General features: G+C 33.8%; 1 long non-coding RNA gene across 1 annotated transcript; it reads left to right on the top strand.

Annotated features, from left to right (window-relative positions):
- The first annotated feature begins 11489 nt into the window (after nucleotides 1-11489).
- LOC133805070 (uncharacterized) lies at nucleotides 11490-12318 on the top strand. The gene is made up of 3 exons (XR_009878822.1): nucleotides 11490-11695; nucleotides 11960-12050; nucleotides 12227-12318. It is a non-coding gene; the product is annotated as an uncharacterized LOC133805070 (long non-coding RNA).
- Nucleotides 12319-12900: the final 582 nt, after the last annotated feature.

The raw sequence follows: 12900 nt of genomic DNA, 5'->3' as shown, positions 1-12900 counted from the left end.
TCTTTGATACCTGATATATAACGATATACATGATGCTCCAATCTCCTCCATTAAGCCAAAGTGGGCTATATCTTCTTGTGAGATATATAAATCATTATCATGGCCTAATATCTCGAAATCCATCGGAACTTTGACCATGATACTTGGCTCCACATACTTCACAGTAGTTAATAAACACTTGAGAGAGTGAGGAACCCCACTAGGAATCTTGAAGAGTATCGGGGCACTAGCTTTACTTGACACTACTTCATTTTGACTAGGAAGTCTTTGGGAAGGATGAGACTTGCCTTGTGTCATTGGGGCATTAGATATTGGTGAACTATTTCTTTTTTGCTTCTTTGTCTTCTTAGGTAGCTTCAACATGAAAGTAACACATGTTAGTCTTGAAAAATAATTTAATCAGTAAATATAATTGTTTGTTAATATCTTACCAAATTTGAATCGTATGGAATGATCAGATGAGATGGCCACTCAACAAAGTAACCGACAGCATGACGTACAAAAATGATCTCATCCTTAATAGGAAAAATAAGTTTAGCATCATTATTGCAGCACTCATCCACCCTCACACGATAGTTACCCTCTCTTAAGTCAACACAATGAATTTTTCCGCTTGTTGCCATTATTCGTCCAATAGCAACAGTATCATCATTTTCTGCCAATAATCTAGACTTCTGATTATCCTACAGGCTCAAGATGAGGAAAAAAATAATATTTATGTCATAATAGATATTTTCTTCAATAATAATATAAATAGGTGAAGAATAAAATACTTTTGAAGAAATTAAAGACTGGTTTACCACCTCCATTGGTGTAGGGGTCTCACTTGATGGTGAAACTATCATAGGCAAACTCACTTCACTTCCTTTTAATGATGAAATTTGATTTGCTAATCCTGTAAACTTTGTCAAAAACAACTCTCGTTCTCGTTCTCGTTCTTCTCTTTCTCGTTCTCATTCTGCTTCAAATTGTTCATCTTGACTACGTAGTCTTTGCTCAAAGGATTGCACTAACTTTTTAAAGTCATCTAAGTATTTTTGCGATTGGTGTTGTTGAAATTGAAATTGATATTGTTGAAGTCCACTAAAACCTCCTGCTGGCTTCAAAAAGTAGTCTCTTTGTGTAACGCCACGACTTTGGCCTCTTACTCTACCAGGATGCTCCTTTTTCCCTAACACTTGTGTCAATATATCGTTTGTCCCAAATTCTACAAGTGTCCCCTCGTTTCTTTGATCTAGAAGGTCATCCTGCAATATTTAATTCAGAAATTTAGTAATAAAATATAATGAAGGATAAAAAAGAATCCAAGTTCATATAGTTTACAACATACAATGGCATCTCCTATAAGCTTGTCACGTTCATTTACATAATTTCCTGATGCATCTTTCCTAGCCTCCTTCCAAAGTATAGATCGGTCTATTGGCTCATCTGTGCCTAGTTTAGTTTGCTATAACAAAATAAAACTCAATTAGTTGTATATAAAATAATTACAAAATTAAAAATAGTAGTAAAAGCTCACTTACAAGGTCAAATTCTATTTCTTTATAACTGCGTCGTGATGAACGATGAGGATACTCCAAAGCAGCACGCCTCTCTTTTTGTTTTTTACTAAATTCCTAATCCAATTGGAATAATTTAACTTTTCAATAAATTAATATATGAATAAAAAAAATTGAAACTTGGTATTGTACACTTACTTGAAATTCTTTACTTTTTCTTTTGGTGATGAAGTTTTTCCATTCCTCCTCAGGAATGCTATATTTTTTTGGAGGCACATCTAATGCAGTGGGATTATCTTCCAATAAATGTGGGTTGGTAATGAAAGGAGCTACAAATCTTCTAGTCAACAATGTTTTGAATGCCCTCCACTTGATGCCTACTGAACTCATCACTTCCTTTCTCATTCCCTCGTTAAGATGAAAAGCTAGCTACGAAGTTAAACAATACAAGTTAATATAAATAATATACAAGTTTATTAAAAGATTACCTTCATTCTTACATTTACATCTTTCCAAACATTCTCTAAAGTGGCAGCAGGAACATCATGCTAATTATCATATGTAATTGACACCATTGACTTTGCTTGCATCCTCAAATAGCATTGTAACGCTCTCTCCGGAGTTCCAATTGATTTCCCTCTCTTGTTAAACCTTAAATTTATCTTAATCCCTTTGATTTTGTTAGCAATTATTTTTGCCAATCGCACTATCCCCTTAGTTTTCCTACTTATCTTCTTCTTTGTCGTTGGATCTTTAGTACCAACCTCTTCTACATCAATCCCTTCGTCTGCATTGTCTTCAAGTTCCTCTTCGGGATGCTCTTCAGGATTGTCCATGATCCTATTCAGGAAAATAACAAGTATAAAGATTAGTATATAAAATAAATAAATGATAAGAATATTTTAAATACAAACTTACAATCCAAATTCCATCACAATCTCGTCGAACATATGGTCCAACTATTGATTTGATTCCCTAAAATTCATTGATATCTCCAATTTCTTTCTCAAAAGTTTGAAGTTCGCCAATCTCATAATCACCATCATCATCACCTATGAATTTTGGTTGTGATGCAAGTACAATTGACCATCTTGAATCTGATGGATCTTGAATATAGAACACTTGTTTTGCTTGACTTGCTAATATAAATGATTCTTCTTTATGTCCTATTTTATTGAGATCCACTAAAGTACATCCTAACTCATCTGAGACAACATATTTGTCTTCTACCCAATTGCATTTGAACATTGCCATCCTAAAATCACGATAATCAAGCTCCCATATTTCTTCAATGACTCCATAATATTTCATATCTCCATAAAATGGTTTCTTATCACGAGCTGAAGCAAATTGAAGAGCTTTTGTAACAATACATACACCGCTATTTTGTGTCACTCTAACATCATCATGAGCTTTTGTACTAAATCTATAACCATTGACGACAAATCCATCATGCTTGATTGCCATTGTAGTTGGATCTAATGAAATCCATCTTAAGTTTTCAGATACTTTGTGAAACTCCTTACTCAATCCAGATTGAATCTGCATAATGTAAAATAAATTATAGACTTTAAAATAGTAATTTTTTATAACTAAGAATACTTATGATGAAGTAATTAGCATAGGTTACCCTATCACGAAACCATTGATGAAAAGTCCGATGGTGGTAATCTTGGATCCACTTTCTTGATTTATTTCGATTCTCATGATGAAGATATTCCAAGTGTTCTCTGAAATTAAGAATATTGTTATTATGACAATAAATCATTGCTTAAATATCATTACACATGATATTAATACTTACTCTATGTAAGCTTGAACTTCAATTGTATTCTCTAGAACATTTCGATGAGCAACATCCCAGTCTTCTTTTTTGATCAAGGTGAGCCTTCCATTGTTGTTGCCTCTTCCAGTAACATCTTCACTCATTGTCTTTTTGGGAATACCAATCGCTTCTGCATCAGTAATGTACTCAGTACAAAATTCAACCGCTTCTTCTGCTATGTAAGCCTCAACTATACAACCCTCTAGACGATTTCGATTTCTAACATAACCTTTGTAAACTTTCATCAATCTTTCAAATGGATACATCCAACGAAAACATACAGGCCCACATAGTTTTACTTCTCAAACAAGATGCACTGCCAAATGTACCATGATATCAAAAAAAGATGGAGGAAAGTATTGCTCAAATGAGCACAAGGTCTTGGTAATTTCTATTTGCATCTTCTCCAACTTAGATACATGAACCACCTTACAACATATGGCATTAAAAAAAAACACATTCGTATTATAGCATTTCTAACATGTTGGTCTAGTGATCCCCGAATAGCAATTGGAAGTAATTGTTGTATCAATACATGGGAATCATGAGATTTAAGACCGATTAGTCTACACTCTTTCAAAGATACTAAATTACGAATATTTGATGAATACCCATCTGGAACCTTAACATTTGCCAAAGTTTCACAAAGTTTACGTTTCTCATCTTTCTTCAAGGTGTAACAAGTAGGAGGTAAACATGTTCTTCTTTCACTTGTTTCAGGTGCCAAATCTTTTTTTGATTCAGACATTAACACAAGGTCCTTACGAGCAGAGATACTGTCCTTAGTTTTACCAGGAATATTAAGTAAGGTTCTGATCAAACTATCACATATGTTTTTCTCAATGTGCATGACGTCAAGATTATGTCTTACTAACAAATATCTCCAATACTCCAATTCAAAGAAAATTTAATTTTTCTTCCAACATGTAGTATTCTTTGGATCTTCCACTAATTGGTCTTTCTTATTGTGTTTTCGTTTGATGTTTGTTTTAAATTTGCCTTTCTTTTTCCCCCTTGTCTCTACACTTTCATTGACCTTTTCTACAAGCTTACCAAATTTATTTTCTATTAAACGAATCTCTTCGTAGACAGCTTCTCCAGTCATTGGTGTAGGCGCTTCTCGGAACTCTTTCTCACCATTAAACGCTAATTTTTGTTTTCGGTAATAATGTTTTTCTGGTAGAAACCTTCTATGACCCATATAACACATCTTCCTACAGTGTTCTAATCTTATGGCGCTTGTTTGTTTGCCGCATATCGGACATCCACTACAACAATATTGAGTATATATTACATTAAAGAATAGCATATATTTAGAAGTGCTATTATTAAGTGGGGATTAAAAAACACGGAACTGAATAGTGGGGATTAAAAACACACGGTCTGTTTTTGGCGCCATATGACTAAAAGCTCAGGCGGCAAAATGAATTTCTGCCAAATTCCCTTTCTCTCAGCCTTTCTCTAAGTTACCCTTTCTCTCAGCCTCCATCTCTCACTCACGAAGCCCTCTCCGCCCTCACGAAGACTCACCGCCCTCACCTCATCTCTGCCTCACCGCCCTCACCGACCTCACGAAGTCTCTCCGCCCTCAACTCATCTCTGCCTCACTGCCCTCACGAAGTCTCTCCGCCTTCAACTCAGCTCTGCCTCACGAAGACTCGCTCCAGAGTCGAGCTCTTTCTCCGCCTCACGAAGTCACGCTCCAAAGTGGAGCTTCTCTGCCTCACGCCCACGTAACTTTACAGCAAGAGAAGGTACTGATTTCCCATGGATCCTTAGTATCGATAATGATTTGTTCTTCTTCTTGTGTGAAGGAGCCTTTCTTAATCTTAATAAACCCTTCTCTGGTTCTCATCACTGGTGATCTCACAGGTTTCTCTCTCAATCTATCTTCCTTTATTTTTATTGAACTTTTATGTTTTGGCTGATATAGCTTCGTGGGTTGTTGAATTATTTGGTAGTCTGATATGGGTTTCTTCTATATTTGTAATATTTGCTTCATGTCTGAGATTAGTATCGTGGACTTTTATAAATATGTAACGCTGAAGGAATTAGATTCTTCTTATGCATGACTATATCTGGTGAAATTTTCACTTTTTAAAAAGCATAACACAAATTTCTTGTCTTGTTTGGGCAGAGACTAACCTTTCTAAAGAAGTTACCCATTCATTTTTTAATTAATGGCATTGTTGTGTGTGTTTCTTTTCGGAGAAATTTGTGCTTTTTATATGCTGTCAACTAATATAAGTTTTGATGATATGCATAGTCAGATTTGAGAGTTGAGAGTCGTGTTGTACTTATAAGAGTTTAAATTATTTTGCTATGTTCTCACTGGTTGATAGAGTACTGTTGCATGCTCCCCCTTATCCGTATAGAAATCATAAGCAGTTTGCTTTATATCGATATACTCAATATAAATTAGATTATGATTCCCACTAGCCTGCGTGAAGCCATCTACAGACATGATTTGTCAAATCGAACACTGTCTAACTTCTTGTTGTTATCTCCACTAGATGGCAAGAGCAAGGATTTTTTAACAATGAAGCAAAATGAGGTGGTCTGGTCTCAAATACTTTATCCATCTTAATCTACAGCTCTTCCCACACCTTTGTAATCCTGCACTCTAGTACTCATTCTATTCATTTATATTTACAAATTATTGAAATATATATATACATATTTAAAATATTATACATCTCACAATATAAGAAAAGATGATGTAAACTTTAAAATCACTAATTTTTACAGATAGAGCAAAAGAAACAGAACCTGCAAGCTTTGGGACAGAGCTCCAACTGCCATGGCCATGAGTGGTGATATGTGTAAGGAGCTTGTCATCTTCTTCAGGTGACCAAAGGCCTCTCTTGACTTTCTGCTTGTTGCAGCAACGATGGCCCATATCCACAACTATATAATATTTACATTCCCAAATAGTTAGAAAGCTTATTAATAATGATGATCAATACTAGCTAATCACTTGAACGTTTTTCACAAGGAAAAATCATTCCAACTAACCTCTCACAACTCTCTCTCTCTCAATAATTTTTACATTCAATCATCTTATTGATATCCATATATACACTAGTCCTGTTATCTTGCTTGGCCAAGTGTACTTATGGTTTCTTTCATTTCTCTACATCCCTGATTTATTTTGTGTGTTTGTTATTACATTAAATCAGAAGCTCTTATAGTTCTGTATTATGTTCTGTGAAGAGTCCCACCCATAACCTTTGAACTTGAGGCTACTCTGCGTGTGTTTAATAAATGATTATGATTTCACATTCATTGCATTAATTCAGAAGCTCTTATAGTTCTGTATTATGTTCTGTGCAGAGTCTCACCCATAACCTTTGAACTTGAGGCTACTCTGTGTGTGTTTAATAAATGATTATTTTTTTTGTCGCAATGAAATATATATTATGATTATGATTTCACATTCATTACATTAATTCAGAAGCTCTTATAGTTCTGCATTATGTTCTGTGCAGAGTCTCACCCATAACCTTTGAACTTGAGGCTACTTTGAAATTAGCAAGGTTTCTTTGCAGGTAAATGTTGTCATAAACTATTTCTGTTTTATGTTAAATTTATAATGTGTGTTTTTCTCTTTATTCACTCTGATTTATTTAGAGGAGAATGACAACATTTTATGTAATTGTTTTCTTTTCTTTAATTGTTTCTGTTTTCAGTGGGGGTATTTTTATCTTCTATTGCTTGTATTATTTCACAATTTTCACTATCTTAATACAAGTTTAGGTTTTGTTTCAAGGTTATAGTAATAATAAAAATAATGCATGTTTGTCGAACAAATGAACCAAATTGGGAATTTTCTTTAATAGTCTTTAGGTAAACTATGTTTCTTATCTTATATATGTAAAAAAAACACAAAATCTTATTCTGCTTCATTCTTTCTTTTCTATTTTCTATTTTTATTTTTATTAGAAACACACACAAATGACATCTTTTAAGTCTTATATGTAGAGGGAAGAGATTCACATCCCAAAATACATCAGAAAATATTTCAATATGGATCATTAGTCTTATTGGGGAAGTTTTCTGCACTAAGCAGTTTTGTCTTATTGTTTTGTTTTGCTTTACATTATTATTCTCATAATTGTATTCAGACACTTTGAGGTCATCTTCTCACGATATTAATACAAAGAAGTTTCTTTTAGAAAAAAAATTAGTATTTATTTTTTCCCATCTGATACTGTTATGGCTGCAGTTTTTTTCCCTTTCAATCTGGTCAATTTTTGATGTGTTTCATCTGTTTTAACATTCATTATTAGCAGACATTATGAACTAAGTTAAAGTACCCAGTATTTTGCTTGAGATCCTACCAAGGATTGTTGGGTACTTTTTTTTGAGCTGACTAAGGGTTGCAGGGGTTTGGTGCAATGACCCATTATGATATAATCAATGTTCAGCCTGACTAATGTTTATTAGCTTAAATATTGTTTTAAAGATTTCACATATTTGCCTGTATTTACTTTTAGGAATATTTATTATTATCGTTGTTTGAGATTATTTTGTTATTTATCATTTTATGTATTTTTATTATTTTATTATGTTTTTACAGAAGAGAGCTGGCTAAGGAAGTTGTTGAACTTTTGACCACTACTACAGATGGTGCTAAATCTTTGATTGATGCTAGTGATAGGCTGATATTATATGTTGAATTAGCTCAATTATATGGTACTCTTGGTTATGAGCGTAAGGCGGCGTTCTTTTCAAGGCAGGTAGCTCAGTTATATTTGCAACAAGAAAATAAGTTGGCTGCTATTATTGCTATGAATGTTTTGGCATTGACAACAAAAGCATATCGTGTTCAGAGTACAACATCTATTTCTAGATCTTCTGTTGTAAAAGTGAGTATATAAATATTATCTGGGAGATGGTTTTTAATTTTCTGGGATCTCATGTCTTTACGTGTATTAAGCATCATTCTTGGCTCATATCATTCATTTGACACGAGGAATTGGGTTTCACTTTGTCTACTTTGATTGTTGGTGGACTCTTATGTTTCTTATAGCTATTTTAGAGCTCGTTCTTTACCACTATCTGTCATTTATTAGACATTTTTTTTTTTAATTTTCACTGACCAGATCCTCTTATTTTGTGGAACATATCTTGTAAATATGTTGTTAACAAGTTTATTTGCCTTTATCTTACTTGGAAACTTTACTGAAGGAGGCTGGATCAGGTCATGCTGATAGCACAAAAATGCTGCACCAAGCCGTAATCTCTCTTTTTGAGTCTCAATGGAGCACCCTGCAAATGGTTGTACTGAGAGAGATTCTGCTATCTGCTGTCCGTGCTGGAGATCCTCTTGCTGCCTGGAGTGCAGCTGCACGGCTGCTTAGGTCATATTATCCTTTAATTACACCTGTAGGGCAAAATGGTCTTGCTAGTGCACTTTCAAATTCAGCTGATAGGCTGCCTTCTGGAACACGCTCTGCTGATCCTGCTCTACCTTTCATTAGGTAAGTATACAATATCTTAAGGAGGCTATTCTACTTTTACGAGCAAATAACACGATAATTTTTAGTGATGTATGCGCACAGAATGCATAATGCTTAAGCAAGGGTAGTGCTTTACTTTGTGAGTTGTGAATTGCTGAACTGATAGACAGATTGAGGCTAGGTTCTGGCTTTCCATTCTTTGTAAAAGAAAAACTTTTCATGGTGTTTATCTTGCTATATATGTTTGTATGAATAATATGTGTTTGATAATCCACTTTGATTTATTGTTTATACTTGGTTGTTGATTTTTATAATTCTTGTCCAAATCTGTCCATTATTGATAATGTGATAACTGTAGCTGATACTAACTTGCATGTGAATATTTCTTTTGCTAAACTAAGTTCTCGACTGTTGCTTTTGCTTGATCAATTTCACTTGTACATATTACTAAATCTAGATTACTATTAGAGATGGTAAACACTCTTAAATTAGAAGCAATTATGGCGACATTTGTACTGCTTAACTTTGATTTGAATACAATCTGAAATATTTGGAAACTTTAAGATATAGTATGACATAGATGCTACTAGCATTTTTTCCCCAAAAGTAAAAATGTTATGGATGGTAGATGTTTTCCATATATATATTTGTTTTCTTTTACTTCTTTTCAACTCAAAATTTTCAGCTTTAGTAGCAGTTTCAACTATGTTATTTACCATCTTTTAAATTTTCCTAGGCTGGATCGTTAAAAATAGGGTAAATTCACTCTTAGAGCTCTACTTTTATCATCACATATTATTCTGCAATTTTCAATTTATTCCAGATTGCATTCTTTTCCCCTTCATCAATCACAAATGGACATTGTTAAGATGTAAACTCTTGAGGTATTGCCCAGATATTTCATTTCTTATTTTACTTATTTTCAATGAAAGATGTAAACTCTTGAGGTATTGCCCTTGTGCAGGGAATCCTCCACTCTGCTCTGCATAATCAATACTGGAGATTGATAGATCCTCAAGGCAAACCAACTGGAGTTATGGGATGGTGGCCTTCGCGTGCTGTCACATTTCTAGAGAACCATGATACAGGATCAACACAGGTCTCTCTCTTACATGCATTTAATTATTCAGAAAAAGGCATAAACATGCACATTTGTAATACAATCTGTAGTATGAATATCCAAATTTGCAAGATTCGCTAGAGCGATTGTCTACTACTTATATGCTGCTCTCTATGCTTTTTCCTACTGACACTTCTTGATGTTGGTTAAGAAGCCAAACTTTTATCCTTGATAAGCAAATACTATACAAATTTTAGTTATAACTTATTTATATAGTGATATCTATATCTAATGAGCTTGAATTGAGGGAAATTGACTTTCTATTTTCTTCCAGGGTCACTGGCCATTTCCATGAGATAAGCTTGCACAGGGATATGCCTATATTCTGACCCATCCTGGAACAGTAAGTTCTTTGCCACTCAATTGCTTGAGTGTAGCCTTCATTCCATTAAAGCTTCCATAAAACTTCACCTAGTGGATATAGAGTACATAATCTTTTCTTGAGCCAACTTAAACTCCTTGTTCCCTTTTTGCAGCCTTAAGATGAACTAGTATGAGAAATAACTTAAACCCTTAATTTCATTGCTAAATTGTAGTCACAGTTTTCTTTTCCTTTTACTGAGAAAAACAAAATCAATAAAAGCCAAGTATTATATATGGTAATATGCATTTGGGTGCATGTTATATGGTAATATGCATCTAGCTATACATGATATGTTTCTTGAATTTTGTTTGTCTTGTTCATGCAGCTTCTAATTGATGGTAACTTATTATTTTAATAACATAATTGCTGGTGCCTTTTGTGTGTTTATAATTTGTTTTTGTTTGCATATTGTGTGTTTATTTTCTTGAGTTATTTGATTCCTTCTAGCTTTTCCTTTATTCTGAAGTTGTTTAGAGAGCAATATAAGGGAATTATTTTCTAAGTAGTTGCAAAGAGCAACAATAGAAATAGAAAACAAATTAAGAAAACAGGGCATAAAAAACAACTAGATGATTCTTTTTACTGCAATATGTGGAAACTTTTCGTTTGAGCCGTAGTTTTTATTCCCCTGCCCCATACGTTATTCTCATAATAGAGGGGATTTAGAGCAGTGATTGGTAATCCACCGCTTCAAAATAAAACCAAAACTTCGCCATTAATTAGTTACAATGCCCCGCACTTGTACTTTCTCTCTCATTCATCACCACTGTCCTATACATATACATAAGAGCAATGATTGTGCTTAACATCAAAACTAGTAAATAATAAGAGTTAATTATAAATGAATTCAGTATATCTTTTAGCATTATTACTACTTTTTTTTCTTATTATTATTATTATATGAGAGTGTTCCCTAGCTTAATATTTGAAACCAGTCCAAACTTCCCCTTTTTTCCACCTGTTATTATATTTGGAACCAGTCAAGATTCCCTTTTGTTAAAAAAAATGACACCCAACTTATATGTTGAGGAAGCTGAGCTAAATTAGACAAATATTTGTTGTTGTACTATTCTAAAGGGATTAGTGTAATATTAGTAATAATGGATATTACTATTGAGGTACTTAGCGGCACAAACCAACCATTTGAGTTACCTCTCATGGATTCGTTAAGACTCGCTATTAAGCACTTGCATGACAGTTTTATTTTCTTTTTTGTTTGAGAAAAATAAGTTGTGCTTTGTATTAATGATGTTGTGTGCCCTCTTGAAAACTAATACAAGCTTCTGCCTATTGTAAAGGAAAGTGGCCGACAAAGTCGCAGCTGCTGGATTCTTTGTGGCCGTTCCTGACTTCTTGAAGGGGGATCCTTTTGTTCGTGCAGATAATAAAAGGCCTATGAGCGTTTGGATTAAAGATCATAGCACGGTTGGTTCTAGTGTTTTGATTCATACTTGATAGTCCTTAATATTAGAAATAGATACTTAAGATTGTTTCTGGTGAGTTAGTTGAAAGTTTTCATGTTGTGGGCTCTGCAAAATTAATTCTAGATTCAGCTAGGCCAATAGTTGCTATTTTAGCATCTTAATCTTTCCTAACTGTCAAGTTAATTTAACTTCTGGAAGCATTTGTTGTACTCTAGTATTAAAACTCTCTTAGACTTGTTCTGAAACCTTTTGCTTGTTCCAATAGGACGAGGGATTTGAATTTGCCAAAGTAGTGATTCAGGATTTGAAAAATAGAGGCTATTCTGCAATAGGTGCTGCAGGCTTTTGTTGGGGTGGTAAGTTTGTTGACATACTTCTTTGTTTTCCATTATGGTATCTAGATGACATTTTGGCAAATTCGACAATAACTTGTGAAAAAATTCAATCACGAGCAGTGACTGACTTTGTTAGTTCAAACCATATATCTAGTTGTTACTTACACTAAGCTGATCAAGATTTGTTCTGTTCTCAGCCAAGGCTGCAATTCAACTCGCAAAGTGCGACTCTATTAAGGCTGCTGCCCTCTTACATCAATCTTACGTCACTGTGGATGACATCAAAGGTACTACATAGTGATATACATAGTGATATGATACTTTGAAACAACTACAAATTATAAGATAACTTTTAGTTCAAACGCTTGTGTATTTCACTTCACCAAAACTCCAATTTTTGCATTTTATGTTAAACTTGACTCATTCTTTCTCAACTCAAAAATATTAATCCATGATTCAAATACTTTCAGAGGTCAAAAATATCTAATTTGTTCATGAAATTGTTTAAAAATCATGCTTTAAAGTTTAATTAAGTGCTTGTTCTCTTTGTTTAATTAACCCTGTTCAATCCCCAAATAACATTCAGCCATTTACTACAATTCAGAGTTGTTTAAGTTCTTGGCACAATGTTCCAGTGATATTTCATTATAAGTCTGTAAAAATTATAGTATAACATTCATTCATTACCTGGACTAAATACATGTTAGTTTGGATTCCAAGTAGGTTAATGAAATCTTTTACAGGTCTTTGTTAATTTTTAAGCATCTCCATTTTTTTTTTGTCCTTAGCACATATAATCATTAAGCTGTGCAAAATAGCTAGTGGTATGAGGTTCATCTCATCTGATGTTCATGCATATCTATGTAATAAT

This window comes from Humulus lupulus, chromosome X (genome assembly GCF_963169125.1).
Source record: "Humulus lupulus chromosome X, drHumLupu1.1, whole genome shotgun sequence".
In the NCBI taxonomy this organism is placed as follows: Eukaryota; Viridiplantae; Streptophyta; class Magnoliopsida; order Rosales; family Cannabaceae; genus Humulus; species Humulus lupulus.
The sequence above is the reverse complement of the archived record's forward strand: the minus strand, read 5'-3'. Positions and strand labels throughout refer to the sequence as shown.